This window comes from Mastomys coucha, unplaced genomic scaffold, assembly GCF_008632895.1.
Source record: "Mastomys coucha isolate ucsf_1 unplaced genomic scaffold, UCSF_Mcou_1 pScaffold22, whole genome shotgun sequence".
Classification (NCBI taxonomy): Eukaryota; Metazoa; Chordata; class Mammalia; order Rodentia; family Muridae; genus Mastomys; species Mastomys coucha.
In genome coordinates this window covers 90,446,555-90,464,902 of record NW_022196905.1, presented here as the reverse complement: position 1 = coordinate 90,464,902, position 18,348 = coordinate 90,446,555, and positions in this window count along the sequence as shown.

Sequence of the window (18,348 nt, the reverse complement as noted above, 5' to 3'; positions counted from 1 at the left end):
TGTATGTAGTGTGGTGAGTGTATGTAGTTGGTGTGTGTATGTGTGCATGTATGTGGTGTGCATGCTGTGTGTGTGTAGTGTGTATGTGTATGTGTGTGTATGTGTGTGCATGTGTGTAGTATGGTGAGTGTATGTAGTTGGTGTGTATGTATGTGTGCATGTATGTGGTGTGCATGTTGTGTGTGTGTGTGTGTGTGTGTGTGTGTGTGTAGTGTGGTATGTCTGTGCCCACACACATCCACTTTCACACATATGAACTTGGAAGCACATATGTAGCCTGCTGTGCACACAGAAGTCACAGAACAACTTTGAGAGTCAGTTCTTTTTTACCATCTGGGTCCTAGGGACTGACCTCAGTCTGTAGGGTCCTGAAGAAGGCTCCTTCCCCTGCTGGGCTGTCTCACTAGTCCTCCATTCTACAGACTCTTAGGCCTCCTGCCTGGGTTCTGATGGAGGAAGTCTGAGGATTTGCATTTCCAACGAGATCCCAGGCACTCTACTAGCTGGTACTGGGATGGGACATTGAGAGGGGAGTCCATGGATAAAAGCCCACCAGTTCTTTCCAAAAAGGTCTTGTACTACAGAAGACAAGAGTCCTCTCTAAGTAGCTCCCAGGGCCCTCAGCAGTGACTGACAACCAGTAAACATTGACCCCAAGAGCATGGGGAAGTCTGCACTGGCAGGCACTGTCATTTCACCTTCATTCTTTAGGAGTGAAAATTTTTAAAATAAATCTCCATCCTGTAAATGAGAGAACACAAGTGACAGTTGCCTTTTTGAACCTTTACCACAAAGGACTTAGAAAAAGAAGTGTACCCGGAGAGACAGAAGGCAATATGGGGTGAGCACAGTCAAAGTACCTTATATACAAGTATGAAGGCTTTGTTAGCATCCAGAGCCTGCGATGGATATATAGGCGGGTCCACAGACCTGTTGCCAGGGCAACGGCCACCATATTCCCAGAATCCATTGGGTTCAACTCCCACCTTTACCTGGGACTACTACGTCACAACCCGTGTATATGAGACAATTCCTCCATTTCTCTCTCTCTCTCCCCCCTCTCTCTCTTTCTGCGCTGCTACCCTCTCTACTCCCCCTCAGTTAAACCTCTTGCACATGGAACTGTCTGGGCCTGGGGTGATACTTGTAGACGCGTCCCGCCGACACTCAAACACATCAGGCTTCATAATGAAACCTATTGTTTTGAACAATTAACATGTATCAATAAACAGGTAATGAGGGATTTTTATATAAAAACAAAACTTTCTTCCTAAAATCATTTCAAATGTTTATGAAATGAAGTGCTTTCTAAAGACATCATTTTCTATAAAGGTAGCACAACCATGATTACCCACAGTACTTTCATTTGCCATGTACACATGAATAGGCACATATACGTTAGACTTTTGTTTTTTGACACAGTACAGATTAATAAACATTAAGAAAAAACCCAAAATTTTCTATATTCAAGGAAACAACTAATGGTAAACAGAGGCAGTCTACATCTTCAAACCTGAGATGCCAGGATTAACTTCTGTGAGGGAAATATGTAAAATGTTGAAAATTTTCTATATAAAAGGAACTAACATTTATTAATGCCTAGGATGAGGCAGACCATGGCACTGGGGATTTCTGATTGATGAGAGAGCAAGCCCTTTGGATGGGTCTTAGGCAGACAGAACTCAGAACCACTAGTCTAAGGTAAAAAGTATTCAAATGTGTGTGCTTTGAAATAACCAGCAAACACACTCTGTCTTTCCTGAAGAAAAATGGATAAGGGAGGACAGCTGTCTGGGAACCCAAGGCTGGGGGGAGGGCAATGCTAAGCAATGGAATCAGTGTGGAAGAAAACGACGTTCTCACCTGTATCAAGCACATATACCTGGGCCTTTTCTTGGGCAATAAGAGGGCAGAATCAGCCAAGACACCTTTCTGGCAAGTAGAGCAGAGGTGTCTGAGACAGAGCTGGACGGTGGCTTTCAGGATCCTTTATCACAAGAAGGATTCCACTCGCCTGAATGTTCGCAGGACAATGTCAAAGGCATGTCTAAATTATTTGTGAATTCTCAGAGTTAAGAAGTCGGCTTGTGGGGGAGGGAACAGAGTCGGGATGGAGGGAGTGTTGCCTGAGTCAGAAGGAATCAGACTTAATCCTGACAGTCACTCCCTAGCTGGTGATCTCAGGCAAATTACTTAATCTAACTCTGGTTTTGTCCTTATCTATAAAAGGGGATAATCATACCTACCTCAGAGAATTGTTGTGAGGATTAAAAGAGATAATGACATGCTTGGCACCCAGTAGGAACGCAATTGTCCAGGAGCAGCTGGCAGCCCCAAGCTCCCTCCGGCAGAAAACGAGTCCTCCTACCTTTCTTCTCAAGTAGAAGCTTTTTCCGATGGGTTTTTGCTTTTCATTATCTGCTTTGTGTGGAGAAGTGGCCAGAGAGAAAAGAGTGTTGCCCTCCTGGAGCTACTTACCTGCCAGCCCTGCTTCCTCTCCCTGCTCCCAACCTTCCCTGTCCTTTTCCCTCCAGCTCTGGTGTGGGGGTGGAGGAGGAGGTGGAAATGCAGCCCAGGGCAAGTTAGATACCCCCTCTCCAAAGCTCAGCCAGCTCTGCTCGGAGAGGCGGCCTTAATTAGTCATTTGCCTGGCATAACTCAGCAAATCTCTGTTTGAAGTAGGAGGACCCTGATTAGAGTTTGATTTCCCCATTTTCCATACCCTGTCCAAAAGGTAAAAGGGCGGATGCGCTCATAGACTTTGGGTCTCGGTCTTTTTCGACCTGCCTTCTCCGCATTTACGTAATTTAGGAGTAAATACCTCCTAGACACAGATGAATTCTGCATGCCAGCTACCTGTCAAGTGTAGCAAGTACTCAGCCAGCTACTGCATTAGGTTTTGGTTTAAAGCCACTCTAAATGATTTATTGTTTTTAAATTATTTACATGGCGTTATTCCTTCCTTGTAAAATGCAGAAGCGCTGTCAGGAGCAACATCGCAGCAAGGTTATGAATGGCAGTACAAGTAAATCAAGGTAATTAGGCTTCACGTTGCAAATACTGACAGGTTCTCCACCAGCCACCACTTCACCGGTGATAATAAAATTTGCATGATTTCCTGACATTATATTCACCACATATTTTCACGGCACGCTCACTGTAATTACCGAGGGCGTGATCTCACACTCAGAGCAAGCAAAACTCTCCCTGAACCCAGCAGGAACTATTACAGATGCTTAGAAATGAAGCGGCTGGAATTAAGGTGAGAGTTCCCTACATAGCTTTAGGGATCTGTGATGGATCAAACTGAATCTTGACAGCTAAGAAAAAGGAGCAATATTCTCTCAACTACTCTTAAAGTAAGACCAGGTCAAATTATAATGAGATGAAGGTATCTCAAAGATAGGCTTCTGGTACTGGGCTTTGTGACAATTGACTCCTGCAATTTGTTTTCTGGTTCTTTGATGTTAAAAGTAAATGTGATTCGAATCCCTGATATAAAAGTATATGTAAACATAGCTTTAAGTTTAAGTTTGGAAAGAAACATTCTCAACATTCTCATATATACATATAAACATATATATGTATATGAGAATGTATATATGAGAATGTATATATATGAGAATGTATATGTATATGCATTATATATTGAAAGATAAGGATTCAGTTCAATCAAAGGCTCATTGCAGTGTACACAGGAAGTCAGAGTAACTAAACAAGTGTCCAGGATGCATTGTCAGCCTTTGATTTGGTCAAATTCATCCTCAGTGCCTGGGCATCTCTTGTATATACAAGCATGCAAATCATATACTTTCTGTGTTCCGGTTCAGCTAACTGAATTTACACCTAATTCTCCCCCTTTCTGAGCCCTGGTTTAAAAGCCTCCCCTCCCATAGCTGTCTCAATAGAAAAGAGGAAACTAAGGTTTTTGAATTGTATGTACTATAGAGTCTCAAGGATAACCATATTATAGAAATTAAAACAGAAATGAGTAACCTCTGTATGGCATTGAAGGAGAAGACAGGAAAAAAGAAACAATCCAGTTTCTAAACTTTGCCTCAAGATCTTGGGAGGTTGATACAGTATTCCAGTCTCATGTCCAACCTGAAGAGAAACTACACATTCTGTGGTTCTGAAGTCAAAGTACCTGGCCACACTCTCTGGCTTATACCAAACACCACCTTCATATGGACATAAAGACAGGACATTCTACAAATAACTCTTTCAGGAAACCCTTGCGAAACTGGGAGCCTTGCTATGCCTATAAGTGCCTGAGTTAAACAACAACAACAACAACAACAAAATCCTTATTTTTAAGAATTTAGTAACATTCAGTCAGTCCCAAAAAGAAGAATTTCAGGGATGAATCATTGCCTTCACCACCTGAGAAAGCAACCAGTCGCATAGCAATAAAAAACTCTGTTGTTGGGGCAGTCAGGGATCTTGCATGTTCCAAATCTTAGTACCTCCCACACCCAGAGGAATCTACTGGTAAACCTTTAAAATAATGGGATTTGTAAAGGATTCCCACACTGCTGGCTGGTGCTGGTCGAAGTAAACAACTCCGGTTACTGGAATGATTTCCTCTGTCTACCCCTCAAGGTCAGTCTCTCCTTTCTGGGTCTCAGTATGCTGGGGAGGGGGCCATGTTTGTAATGGTAAGGTCTATGAACTTGTAGTAACATATATGCAATCTTTAGAAAAGTGGAGTAAAAGCCTGTTGCAAATAGTTTGTGTTAATTAGCTTAAAGATTACATCAAGCTCTGCGGTAGGTTTGCTCATCTTTAATTATGTCCATTTTTAGAGCAGTAGTAACTTACGAGATTTCTGGAATGTGTTTAGTAATCCACTGTGGAGGCTGACTCAGAGTCCTAGAAGAAAGATACCTAGTGTGTCCAATTGCCGTGACTGTGGTTCCATCACTTCTGCTGTACTTCAGCATGAATAGGAACGCATCAAAGGCACAATAGCCATACGAGTCTATTAGGCAGATGTGACACATTTCACACTGAATCATGAGTGGTCATAACTTCTGCTAAAAATACACACGTCCTTGTTCAAGTGACCTTTCACTCGACTCCGACTGGATTTTGAAGACAAAACAAGCCATCTTTGTTGAGTTCAACAGTCTTGCTCATTTTATTGTTGTTGTTGACAGTACTGCTCTCATTTTTTTGCAACTCTTGAAATGTCAGAAATGAGTCTGACCAAACCTCTTAGAGTTAAGACCAAATTTTCTGAGTGAATAACTTCTTATTGAATGTGTGTCACGTCACTGTAGCAGTCAATCTTAAGGTCTCAAGGTCACATCGTAAGGTCACTTCTTCTGAGCACTATTGCCATGGTCTTCCTCTGTAGTGAGCTTTTGATTGAGGGCTTTAAATAGTGATTAATATAGCAGCTAATCAGCCAAGGTGTTTACAGCCAGTGAGTCCATTCAATGAGGGCCTTAAAATTATTTTGTTAATTTTTGAGAACTTCATACAATGTATTTTGATTTCATTCACACTGTATGACTCCCTTAAGTTCTCTCAAATCCAATCCCATGTCTTCTCCCCACCAACTTTATATCCTCATTTTAAAACCCATTTTGGCCTGCCAAATACTCCAGGGTATGGGGGCAATCCACTTGAGTATGGTCAACCTACCATGAGCCACATCCTTAGGAAATCTGCCCTTCCCAGAGGCCATCAACTGTCCATAGCTCCTCGAGAGCCCTTTCTCACTCCATGCTAGAATGTCTACTGGCTTGGTCTTGTTCAGGTTTTGGACAGACAACCACAGGTACTGTGAACTCATGAGTACAGGGATCCTATTGTGTCCAGAAGATCCTACCTTGCTGCGCTCCTCCTCAATCTCTGGCTCTTACAATCCCTCCATCCCTTCCTTTGAGACGGTCCCTGAGTCTTGTAGGGAGAATAATTATGGGTGTCCCACATGTGGTTGAGCACACCACTGACACTTATTTTCATGATAGTTTTCTAAAGCCTAAATTTAGAGAGTGTCGTAGCAGCAGCCTAGTCCAACTTCCTATCTGTGAATGTACTTGTACTTCGTCTTGTTCATGGTCATGTTTGTAGCTATTCTATGATCGCTGTCTCCCTTTTTACTTTTTTTAATTTGGAAAAAAAAAAAAAGAAATTCTCTCTGAGGAAGACTGCAAGGATTTTAGATCTGAAATGAATGTCAGTAGATGAGAGCGACAGAAGGCATATTAGAATATATCATGTAACTTGCTCAAGAGACTCAAGATGAAGGCAAAGTTTAGTCTACTAGGAGAATTTAAGGTTTTAGTCAATTCTAAACTAGAATCATTGATTCTTGGTACTCAGAGTAGAATGTTGAAAGACTTCCATGAATTAATGTGCATGGACCAGCAGAGGGGACAAGGAAATACTTGTTACTCTTTTTATTCATTCAATTAGCTAGAATAATTAAGCTCACAAAGTTTTTTTTTTTTTAGCATTCTCCCCTCCCCCAGAGCAGTCCGTTATTTTCTGTTAAACAGATAATACCTAAGAATACTATACTCATAACTTTCTCTTAATCATGTCTGTTTACCAGGTCCTTTCTAACGGGAGCCTGCAGGTACCTGTAGAGTTAGGAGAGGGGAGCAAAGGCTGTTCCACAGGAGTCTGAACCATGTGAACAGAAAGGTCAGTGTGATGTGAACCCAATTTAGAAACTGGCCTGGGGGGTGACTAACAGGAAAAAAAAAAAAACACCAGCTCAAACTTCTAGACAGTTTTATAAATTATCAGGTCACACCCCAACAAGATGCCTAGACCTTCCTAGTTAGTTTACAGCAGAACCAGTGCAGAGTCAGCGTCTGCTCCTCTCAGTTACAGTGAATGCATTCAGAACCGAGGGCTTAGACAAGCAAGAGGCCAGACAGACACACAAAACTGCAGAGGACCGTGAATCCCCTCTAGTCCCTTTTACAAGTCTTCATGTGGCAAATCAGATAAATACTATCTGATGATAAGACAGGTGGCTTTTTGAAACCCTGTTTAAGGCTTAGCATGGTGAGACCCACCCATAATCTCAGTCCTTGGGAGGTGGAGACAGGAGAATCAGGAGTTCAAGGCCAGTTTAAAATGCATGAGGCTGTCTCAAAAAGAAAATGTTCGGTTATTTATATATTAATGTATTTATTTTTAATTGCTGCTGATCTATACAACTTGAAACTGATATGATTTAATAATTAATGTGTATGTGAGCTAAAATAAAATAAAGTATGCATCTGGCAATTGTTAACTCCATTTTTTTTAACCCAGTAACAAGGATGCACTACCAAATTTCCATTTTAAACTGCACTGACTATTGCAGACTTTGGATTAAAACTATCTAAGCCATACATCTTCATTCCCTTTGCTTGGTAAACATCACCACAAAGAAGGTAACTTGGGAGATGATCAGATGAAAGCTGTTCTAAATCATAAATGAAAATGAATTTCAGAAGGTACATCATAGAGTGCATGCATTAAGTTGGTACTGAGCCTTAGGCGTCAATTTTCGGCACCATGTATGGAAGGAGGGTATGTTTTTCTAACTCAGAAAGGAAAAAAAAAGACAGTAGTTTTTGTTTTCTGTAGAGAACAACATACCAACTTCAGAGAGCCAGTACAACATGCAAAGTTGTTCCATAGAAATCATAAGACCTATAAGAAAATAGAATTAAAAGCACAGATGTTAAGAGGACAGGAGTCTAAGAAAAATAGTAATAAATATTTTGGATATGTCAAACGGTGAAAAAAAAGAATTGTTATAAATATGACAAAGACAAACCTTTTACAGTGACAGTAAGAAAAGGGACGAGGGTTGGGGAGGAGCTAAGGAACACTAACATCATAGAGCATTGCCTCCAAATGCCTTTCCTATTTATAAGGCAGAAAAGGAGCTCTGTCTCTCTTCCTATGTTTCTTAGGGCATGAGTCTTCGCAAATTAGGACCCAACCTTATGACTTCACTTATTCTTAGTTGTTTCTGTGATATCATTATATCTACCCTGGTAGCCAGGGCTTCAACATATGAATGTTAGGAGGTGCATAGTTCACTCAGTCCATCACAAGGCCAAAGCAGGAGGACAGTTGCGCCATCCAAAGCAGACAGATATGGCTCACTGATCTTGTGAGGTATACGTGTGCACACAATGTATACTCAGCTTCGCCCAACTGAAGCTGCCAACAACTCTCACAGGTGAAATGGTACATATGAATTCAAGGCTTGCACTATGCTCCAATTGCTCAAGTTGGAAAGAAATAGTATTTTTTAAAACAAGTATTGTAGCAGAACTGACTGTGTGTGTCCAATTTATTCTGTCAACAAAGCTGTACTGAATATGTTGCTAGGGACCAGAAACACTGCTGCCCTGAAGAGGCTGAGTGGGAGACAGACCACTTACATTGATGGAGTAGGTGGAGGAGACACTTTAAACAGAACCATCAGTGCAGACACCTCTGGAGAGAGCGTGCAATGAGGTAAAGACCAGAGGAGAGGTATCCTAAACATCTGTAGTTACAACAGAGCTCCTGAAACCAAAGAGAGACATAATAGGAGAATGAAGTAAGGGTCCAAACAACTCTACTGAAGCCACTGAAGATTTCTGAGCAGAAAAAAAAATGAACAACTTCTATGCTACAAATTTCACTTTGGCTGAAAATATACTGTGAGAAGAAGGCAAACCAGGTAGAAGGCTGAGTCAATAGATCAAACTAAAGATAAGAGTATTTTAGACTCAGGTCAAAAGAACTGACAGAAGGGACAGGGTTTATTTATTTTGAGGCTTTTGATAAAAGTTGCCACTAGTAGCTTGAATGAGGGTTGGGAGCACAAGAAAGAGACAGAAGAATGAACCCAGATGTCTTGCTCAAATTCCTGAGTAAGTCATCATGCTGTTGACTGAACTGTAGAAGCCTGGGATTTTAAGTCATTTAGTAGCAAGTCAAGCTAGAGACAAGCTCAGGGGAGTTGAGGACAGCGATTTAAACATGGGAGCCATCACTATGCACATGATGAGCAAGGCAGAGAGCAAATCATAAACTGAGGGGGGCAGAAGCTGATCAGAGACATGAGGTCCCAAGGCCAATCAAGAAGAGAAGATATTAACTGGAGAAAAGGAGCAGACATGTGGGAGGTGAGCAAAAAGACCAGCGATGTTGGCTTACTTTTCAGAAATAAGCCCTAAACTGAGTACACACTTTCTGTGACTTTGGAAGACATAAGCCACAAGCTTTCGTATGATATGTGGAACACAGAATCTCTTGTGCCAATACAGCCAGCTTCATGCCTCAGAAACATGCCTCTGGGAAGAAATCCTTTAGAACTGTGCAGACAATGCAGCCTTGGAAATTGTGATTGCTTACAAGCACCCTATAGCATATTTATAAGAATGTCAAATTTGCCTCTAAACATAAAAACAGGGCCCCCCATGGGTCCTCTTCTAACTCTGCTCCAAGTTATCTTCCTTCATCTAGGGTGTCTCCTGTTTGTACTAAGCATAGCAACTCTTCCTGGAGAATTGGTTTCCTGGGAACGCTAAGGCCAAGAATGGCACAGAGGGTTTACTGGGGAGTCCTCTTGAAAAGGATCCTTGTATATCCAGTCCATCTCTCAGATGTGACAAATAAAAATAAATTGTACTCATTTGATGTTTACATTAAACTTGCATTTTTTTAAAAAAAATTGGTTGTTTTCTCAGGATTTCAAGGTGTCTACCTGTAAAGAAGTGGAAAGAGACAGACAGAAGGACAGTGAGACCTAAGACATGGTGGCAGCTGAGCCTTAGCTAATGCCATGGCTGCTTCGAAGCTGCTATGGCTTCACGTAATGGGGAATTCTGAAACCAAGACTGGGCCACTGTAGCTCTGAATCAGAGGATCTGTGGCCTCAGGGTGTTCTTGGGCATGTGTCTTACCTGGGTCAAGTCAGTTCCCTAATGTTGAAGAACATATCTTAGAACTTGTATTTTTCAGCCACTGGGGGCTACATGTCACAGGACTACAGACCACATACCAAAAGATCTAAGGTTTAAATGCCAACACTGGAAACTTTCTGCCTCCATCGAGTGATTTACCTACTTAGTTAATCAAGGTAGTGTCACGTATTTGGAAACCTAAGAGCACTGACCTGTAACTAAAACAGCTGTCCAAGTGTGAGGTGGTAGTAGCAACTAATACTAGTCAGAGATTAATACTAGCATTATTACCCACAGAGTCTGGACCCTCCAACAGCAGGGCTTGTTTATATCACTGTCCATCTTCCCATCCAGCCTTATAGGCTGGACTGGCTGGTTTTGTGTGTCAACTTGAAATAAGCTGGAGTTATCACAGAGAAAGGAGCCTCTCTTGAGGAAATGCCTCCACGCGATCCTGCTGTAAGGCATTTTATCAATTAGTGATCAAGGAGGTGAAGGCCTAGCCCATTGTGGGTAGTGCCATCCCTGGACTGGTAGTCCTGGGTTCTATAAGAAAACAAGCTGAGCAAGCCAGGGGAAGCAAGCCAGTAAGTAACATTCCTCCATGGCTTCTGCATCAGTTCCTGCCTCCAGGTACCTGTCCTGTGTGAGTTCCAGTTCTGACTTCCTTTGGTGACAAACAGCAGTGTGGAAAGTGTAAGCTGAATAAACGCTCTCCTCCCCAACTTGCTTTTTGATCATGATGTTTTGTACAGGAATAGAAACCCTGACTAAGACATAGGCTTCTGGATGGGAGAGACCGTGTCTTACTTATCTCTGTGCACCCCAACAGCTAGTGCCTCTGTGGGCATGTCATTAGTCTCTACTGATGTCTGTCGAAAGCAAACAGAGAACAACTATGCAAGCTAGTCAAGTTATAATGTGTTCTACACTTGCCTCTGTCAGGGCAATGGGTAACTAACATCAGGCCCTCAAATCAATGTAGGCTGTACTTCTGTTCCCTTCTGCCTTTGGGTCTCTTCATTAGGCAACCAAACTCTTGGCTGGTCCTTGCGTTGCTCAGCTTGTTATGTGGTCACTTGTGTTGTCTGTTGTAGAGCCCATGGCCTATTTTAAGGAACCGAGGAGAAATTGACTCTTTCCTCCTTTGACTACCTTTGAAATCGTTTGAAAACTTGAGTCACTTGCCTAAATGTTATCTAGGAAGGCCTCTATTCCTCTTTTAACCCTCAACCTCACCTCTTATGAATGTCTCCTTCCATTAGCCCTTCTGTGAGTCACGCTGATGCTTGATGCTAATCCTCTGGTGGACATGCTTCTCCTCCTGGAACAAGTGTTGACACAGAGTAGGCTCCAGATTCCCTAAAGCCAGACTAGTGATCCCAAACTTTAACCACATTGGATCCTGCCTGCACATCCTGCCTCCGGCTCCACACCCACTCACCGCCCACGGCATGAAGCTGTGACCACAGAGCCAGATACTTGCAGGGTGGTCCTCTGAGCACACCCCCGGGGGAAAAAAGACATGAAATATTTATTGACAGCAAGCCAATGTGAGAGAAACGCTGGCGGAAACCAGGGGTAAGGTGCTTCTAACACCCTTGGTAGACTCAGCAGCATCTGCCAGCCCCCTCACAGGTCCTGGGGGAGGTTCATTTGCACTAACCCCAGCAGTCCAAACTGCAGCAGCTGTTCTCAAAGGGAGTCTGATACATAATCCCTTGCCTAAGACCAACAGTGGGAGGTGATGTTTTATTTAAAATGTGCTAAATTGTTAACTTTTTTTTTTTTTTTTTTTTGCCTGCAGCAAGCAGGTACAAAGCAGCTGGAAAGTTACAGTGGATTCCGGGCCAGATTCACTTCCTGATGTTTTAATTCTCTACCTGTTTCTACACTACAGACATCTCCATCTTGAAAATAAGAAGACTCTGAAAAGCACAGATCTTTTTTTTTTCACTTTCTGAGAAACTCTGTGCCTTTTGTTTGGTTTGGTTTGGTTTCTAATTCTCGCTGTGAAGTATTTTCTAAAACAGATGTACTCTGAAGTCACCCTTTTAAAAGCCGGGTACTATTTTCAATATCCTCATGATACCTGGTTATCCTTAAATGAGCACAGGACAGTCTTATACCCTTGATAATATCCTGTAAGTCAATAAATGTGGAAAATGTAATATACATTCTTAAAAGGGAATAACAAAGTCACTTAGGTATTATTTCCAAAATAGGTAGCTTAACCTACAACTTAGGCTTTGGGTCTATCATCGTAAACAGTATCTTAACATTAAATTACTTAGACAAAAATAAAGGTTTTTAATATACTAAGAACTGAATATAACATTACAAGGCTAGGATTCATTCTCATGATAATATAAACAAGAATATAAGCTTCCTTCAACCAAATATTGTGTTTAATTTTATCCCTAAACCCTCACTGTGCTGCCAAGTATGAGGTGAACTGGGCAATGAGTGTTTGCTTAAAATTTATTGATGGTGTCTAGCAACCATGAAGCCATTATTCATTTAGTTTACATCATTGGCTCCTTTGGACCTAGGAGTTTTGTTTGACTGAGTTGATTTTATAGCATTGAACATTAAATTCTCAGGACTAGAGAAAGAGATCTTGTGGTCTGCGACCTGCACCAGGAGCTGCCTTATGTACATGTGTGCTTATTTCAGCCTCTCTCTGTCTCTCTGTCTCTCTCTGTCTCTCTCTCTCTCCCTCCCTCTCCCTCTCTCTCTCTTTCTCTCTCTTTCTCCCTCCCTCCCTCCGTCCCTCCCTATCTCCATAGTGAAAGCTGAGTTTTAGACAACATCATTTCCAAGGTTAAGAATGAGCTTTCAGAGGCAACCCTATTTTAATCTTCAATGATACAAGTAGCATGGATTCCCATGGATAATTCCATGAATTATCATTTGCAGAAACTCTAGTCCTCAAAAGATGTTTGTAGAAGTCGTGTAGATGACTTAAATTATGTTCACTAAACAAAACCACATCTTCACTCCCATTGTAATGCATCCTTCATGCAACAAAATAAATAAATAAATAAAACAAAATAAAACAAAACAAAAAAAAATAGAATTGCCATTAATGGAAGCTTATATGCTGTTTTCCTCTCCAAAATGTAAACTCATTTTTTTTTCACATGCTCCTATCGAATAGGGACTGCTGCAGAAGTAGTGTATTTTTATATATTAATTAATCAGGTATGCAGGAACCCTCACTCTCAGGAGCCCTTTGCAGAGGTAGGTGCAGGACAACAATCAAACTTTAAAAGAAGGATGTAAATATATAGCAAGTGTCAGCGTGTGGAATGCACACATTCTACAGAAAGCCGCCGTAAAACGCAGGGCTGCAGGCAGATGCACAGCCATAATTGCTCTCGGGAGAGTAAAAGCAGTCACGTTGCCTCCTCAGCAGAAATTCACCTCCCTGTATGAAAATCTGATAAATTTCCCAGTTTCCCACAGAGGGAACGACAGAGAATTTAATGAGAAACACATTTGAACAGGACCTGTCACTGTGTGATTATGCATTCACTAATCTCACTGTAGGGGGACAGAAAAACTCAGTCCTCTCTGAGAGAGTTTATCTGAAAAAGGGGAAAAACACATCGAGAAATAAATTGCTAAAAGAGAAACGTCTCCACTCCCCCACTGATACCTACGGATTGGTTAACTAGACGGCTTCTTTGGTTTTACAAATAGCAAACACATCAGGATTTACCTAGTGACCTATTTTTATGATGGTCAATGAAACTGAAGTGTCACATGCTAACTAATGTATTGGTACCTAAGCCAGCTCATAAATGCCTGGCATTTTTAGTTTGGTCTCACAATTTATGTGTAAGTGCAATGCCTGGGAGAGTGGGTGTCTCATTCATATTGAAGGGGATATCCTACACCTAACATGAAAGTCATATACCTGGAATAGACCTCCTCAAATACATCCTATTCATCAACTCATTTCATCCTAAAATTTTAGAGCAGCCAGGAACCTAGACCTATATGTGTATGTTAAGCTCTGTGGATAAGTTGTATATCCATTGGTCTCTACAAAATATGTCACAGAATTACTACTAGATAAGAGAATCTCACAAGAGCTTTCTGATGAAAGACTTGCCTAACGTCAGATTGTAAAGTGTAATAAGTGCAGATAAGATCTTTCCAAAATGTAAGGATAGGAGAGCACAAAGAATATATTGAATAAGAATTGGGCAAATCAGAGGGTCGGGAGAATGAATAGAATAGGCAGCCTTGGGGGTGGGAGGTGGGTGAATCCTCTGGAAAGTCCCAGAGACCTGAGAGGAGAGAGACTCTCAGGATTCAATGGGGGTGACCTTAGCCAAAATGCCCAACACTGGGAAGAGGGAACTTGAAGAGTCCACCTCTAGTAGATAGACAGGCCTCAAATGGAGGAATTGGATTACCAACTCACAGTCAAAATTTCTGACCCAGAATTGTTCCTGTTTAAAAGAAGTGCAGAGACCAAAATGGATAAGAGACTGAAGGAAAGGAGGTCCAATGACTGGCCCAACTTGGGATCCATCTCATGGTGGGGCACCAAGGCCTGACACTATTACTGATGTTACATTGTGTTTACAGATGGGGGAGTCTGGCACGGTTGTCCTCTGAGAGGCCCTACCAGTTGCTGACTGAGATAGACACAGATAATTGCATCAAACCATTGGGCTGAATTCGGGAACCCCTGTGATTGAATTGGGGAAAGCATTGAAGAAGCTGAAGGGGAGAGTGACCCCCACAGCAAGACCAGCAGTTTCAACTAACCTTTCAGAGCCCAGGGAGTTCACAGAGACTGAGCTACCAACCAGGAGTGGTCCAAGCCCTTGGCATATATATAGTAGAGGTCAACCTGGTTTGGCCTCAGTGAGAGAAGATGCACTTAACCCCTGAAGCCCTAGGGAAGAGGGAGGCCTGATTGGGGCTAGTACCCTCTCAGAGGCAAGGGGGAAGAACAATTGGATGAGGAACTGTGTGGGAGGGGAGATGAGGATGGGGGTGGGGCAACAACTGGAATGTAAATAAATAAAATAATTTAAAAAAAAGAGTTGGACAAATCAAACATATCTCACTAACTGAGTGTCTTGTGCAAATTAGAACTTTCAGAGAAAACTTCCTGAATGACAGGAGAGAAGGAAAAAAGTGATGGGGTGTTTGTGATGAGCTATTTTTATTCTGAGGAATGATGTCAAGAAAGAGTGGCTCCTAACCCTTCATAAATTTCTTGAAGGAAGAAGGAACATTAAAACAAGAGGAACATTAAAAGATGGGGTCTGAGAACTATTTATTGTGACCAATGATACTGCTCCAACCATTTCTCTCTGTATTAATCTATACTTTCTGTATCTTCCATAAAAATACTGGACCCCAATGTTGTGAGTCTATTGATCCAGTCTCCATCTTGGCCAGTTGTTAAGTCTAGGGATCAAACACAGAGCTCTCTGAATTCTAATCAACACCTTTCCACTAACTTCTATCCCCGATATATATTTTTTTAACTAAGAATTTGTCTTTTAAAAATATGTGTATTTCCTTGCAGGGACAGGGGATGATACAGAGACTGAGGGAATGGCCAACAAATAACTAGCCCAACTTGAGATAGATCCCATGGGCTAGCACCAAACCCTGACACTATTAATGATCCTCTGTTATGCTTGCAGACAGGAGTCTAGCATGGCTTTCCTCTGAGAGGCTCCACCCAGCAGCTGACTCAGATGCAGACACCCACAGCCAGACAGTGGATGGAGCTTGGGGACTCTTACAGAAGAATAGGAGGAAGGGTTGCAGCCCCAAAGTGGATAGGAACTCCACAGAAAGACCAACAGAATCAACTAACCTCCACCCTTGGGGCTCTCAAAGACTGAACTACCACCAAAGAATGTACATGGGCTGGATCTAGGCCTCCCTGCACATGTGTAGCAGATGTGCAGCTTGGTCTTCATATGGGTTCTGAACAACTGGAGTGGAGGCTGTCTCAAAAGTTGTTGCCTGAATGTGGGATATGTTCTTCTAGCAGGGCTGCCTTATCTGGTCTCAGTGAGAAAGGATGCACCTAGCTTCACAGAAATTAGATGTGCCAGGGTAAGGGGATACCCAGGGTGACCCCACCAGCTCAGAGGAGAAGGGGAGGGGCAGTCAGGGAAGGATTATGGGAGGGTGTGACCAGGAGGGAGGCAGTGAGTGGGATATAAAGTGAATAAGTAAAAAGATATGTGCATTTCTTACTTCATTGACTTCCCCCCAGTGATTACCCTATTTCATCCAGATGTAGATTATTAGTTAGATCTAAACAAGAGTCATATCCCTTTTTGAAATATAACTAGGATTGTTAATGTTTTAAAGACCATACAATTTATTGTAATAAAGCTGGAGATGATGATAAAGATCAAATGGTAGAGGTCATGTTGGGACTGAGTAACTTGTAATGTCTGCTGTAAGAGTCAAAGGTGAAAAGAATAAGCTGAAAGATGCTGAAGAGTTCTCGATTTATTAACTACCATATTTCTTAATTTATAATCATTTAAATGCCGGTTGATGACTTGGGGCACGTTTGAATAATCTACTACTGCTTAGTCCAGTGGTCTCAACCTGTGGGTCATGAGCTTTTGAGGGTGTAAAACAATCCTTTCACAGGGGTTGCCTAAGATCATCCTGCAAATCAGATATTTATAATTGGGATTTATAACAGTAGCAAAACTACAGGTACGAAGTATTAACAAAATAATTTCATGGTTGGGTCGCCACAACATTATTAGCATTAGGAAGGTTGAGAACCAATGCCTTTGACTATCAGGTTCAAACACAGCCTCCAGTGACTTCTCTCTCCTCTCTACAGGATTTTCAAATGGGGCAAAGAACTCAATGTTGGAGGTAATATCGTCTCTGCTTTCATGAGATGAAAATTTTATTTCCACCACAATTTTGTATAATTAAATTATATAATACAAGAAAATTGAGAGCCATTATACTTTACTTAAAATTTCTTTCTTTTAAACACTTTATAGGTAATTTATATAATAAATTTGCCTATCTGATCTGTGCTTTCTTTTCTGTTCCTAGACTATGTGTTCTTTGGAAATGACTCCCACTGGAATCTTTCTTTTATTATTGTTATACAACTTCACACTGTGGGGCCACTATAATTCAGTGAAAAGAACAGAGGTGTTTTATGTCCACAGTTCTACATAATTGGTTTCTTTAGAAGGGAGCAGAGGTTGATTAAAGGAACTCTCATGCTGATCATCTTATTTAGAACCCTCTCTTTATCTCTGTGTGTTTCAGACAACATAAAACAATTGGAAAAGCTGAAGTATCTGTCTGATGATGTTTATGTCTGCTTGGCACAAATTGGCTTCCTAAATATTAATACTTTGGGGTGAACAGGATCATAATCAAGCAGCTTTGTTTGAATGGTGGCATGGGCTAGTTATTTAAAAATAATCAGAAACCACATAGCCACCATCTCTCTTAGAAGTTGTTCTAAGAAGGAATTGTACGTATACATATCATCTGTTCATGATTCCCTTAACTTAGGGAGCTTTCTGCTTAACCGTGCATTAATTAAATGTAACCGTATAGTGCCAGTAAATTCCAGATTAGTGTAATTTATTTTCAATTTTAGTGTGGCTTTAAATACTGAAATTAATGAGTCCCGACTTGGATATGCTACATATTTGGTGGCTCTCCTTGCTTAACCTTCATATGTTAATTAAATCAAATTCGAAGTGCAAGATAAGCTACGATTAGTGTAGAGTGGTATTTAGCTGATTTGATATATACTAATATGTTAACTATCATCTGTTCCTTCCCCATTTATTAACAAGATTACTAATCTGTTTCTTTATGTAGTCTAATAAGTTGATAAACACTTCACAGTTTTTAAAAGGACACTTAAATAGACTGGAAGAAGATTTGTAACCTGGTCTTGTGTAGACAGGGTTGTGTGGCAGTTATGTAGGAATTTGACATAATCTGTTTTTGTGGAGCGCACCATTGCTTCATTTAAATCAGGAGAATTCTCAAGCTTATGCTAATTAAAATGTGTAGCAATTCATTACTTTACGTGTTGAGTGTGATATTCAGTCAACTTATTGACTTTAATTCTGAGCATATTCTATATAACATAGACAAGTACAGTTTGTTCCCATTACAAATAATACAACTTATGCGTGTGCTACTAAGCTCAGTTTTGATGTGTCTTAACTGTGTTTGTGTTCCAAAGTAAGCCATACTTCATTTTAAGTAAAGAGTTGATCAGTATTCCTCAAGTATACCAGAATGTGAAGCACAGACATCGATTGGACGCTTTTGCTCTATGAAAGACACAATCTGTGGTCATCTACACCTCTTTATTGCAGCATTTAGGAATATAGGGTGAACACTTATACTTCATAGATCTCCATAAAAATGATTA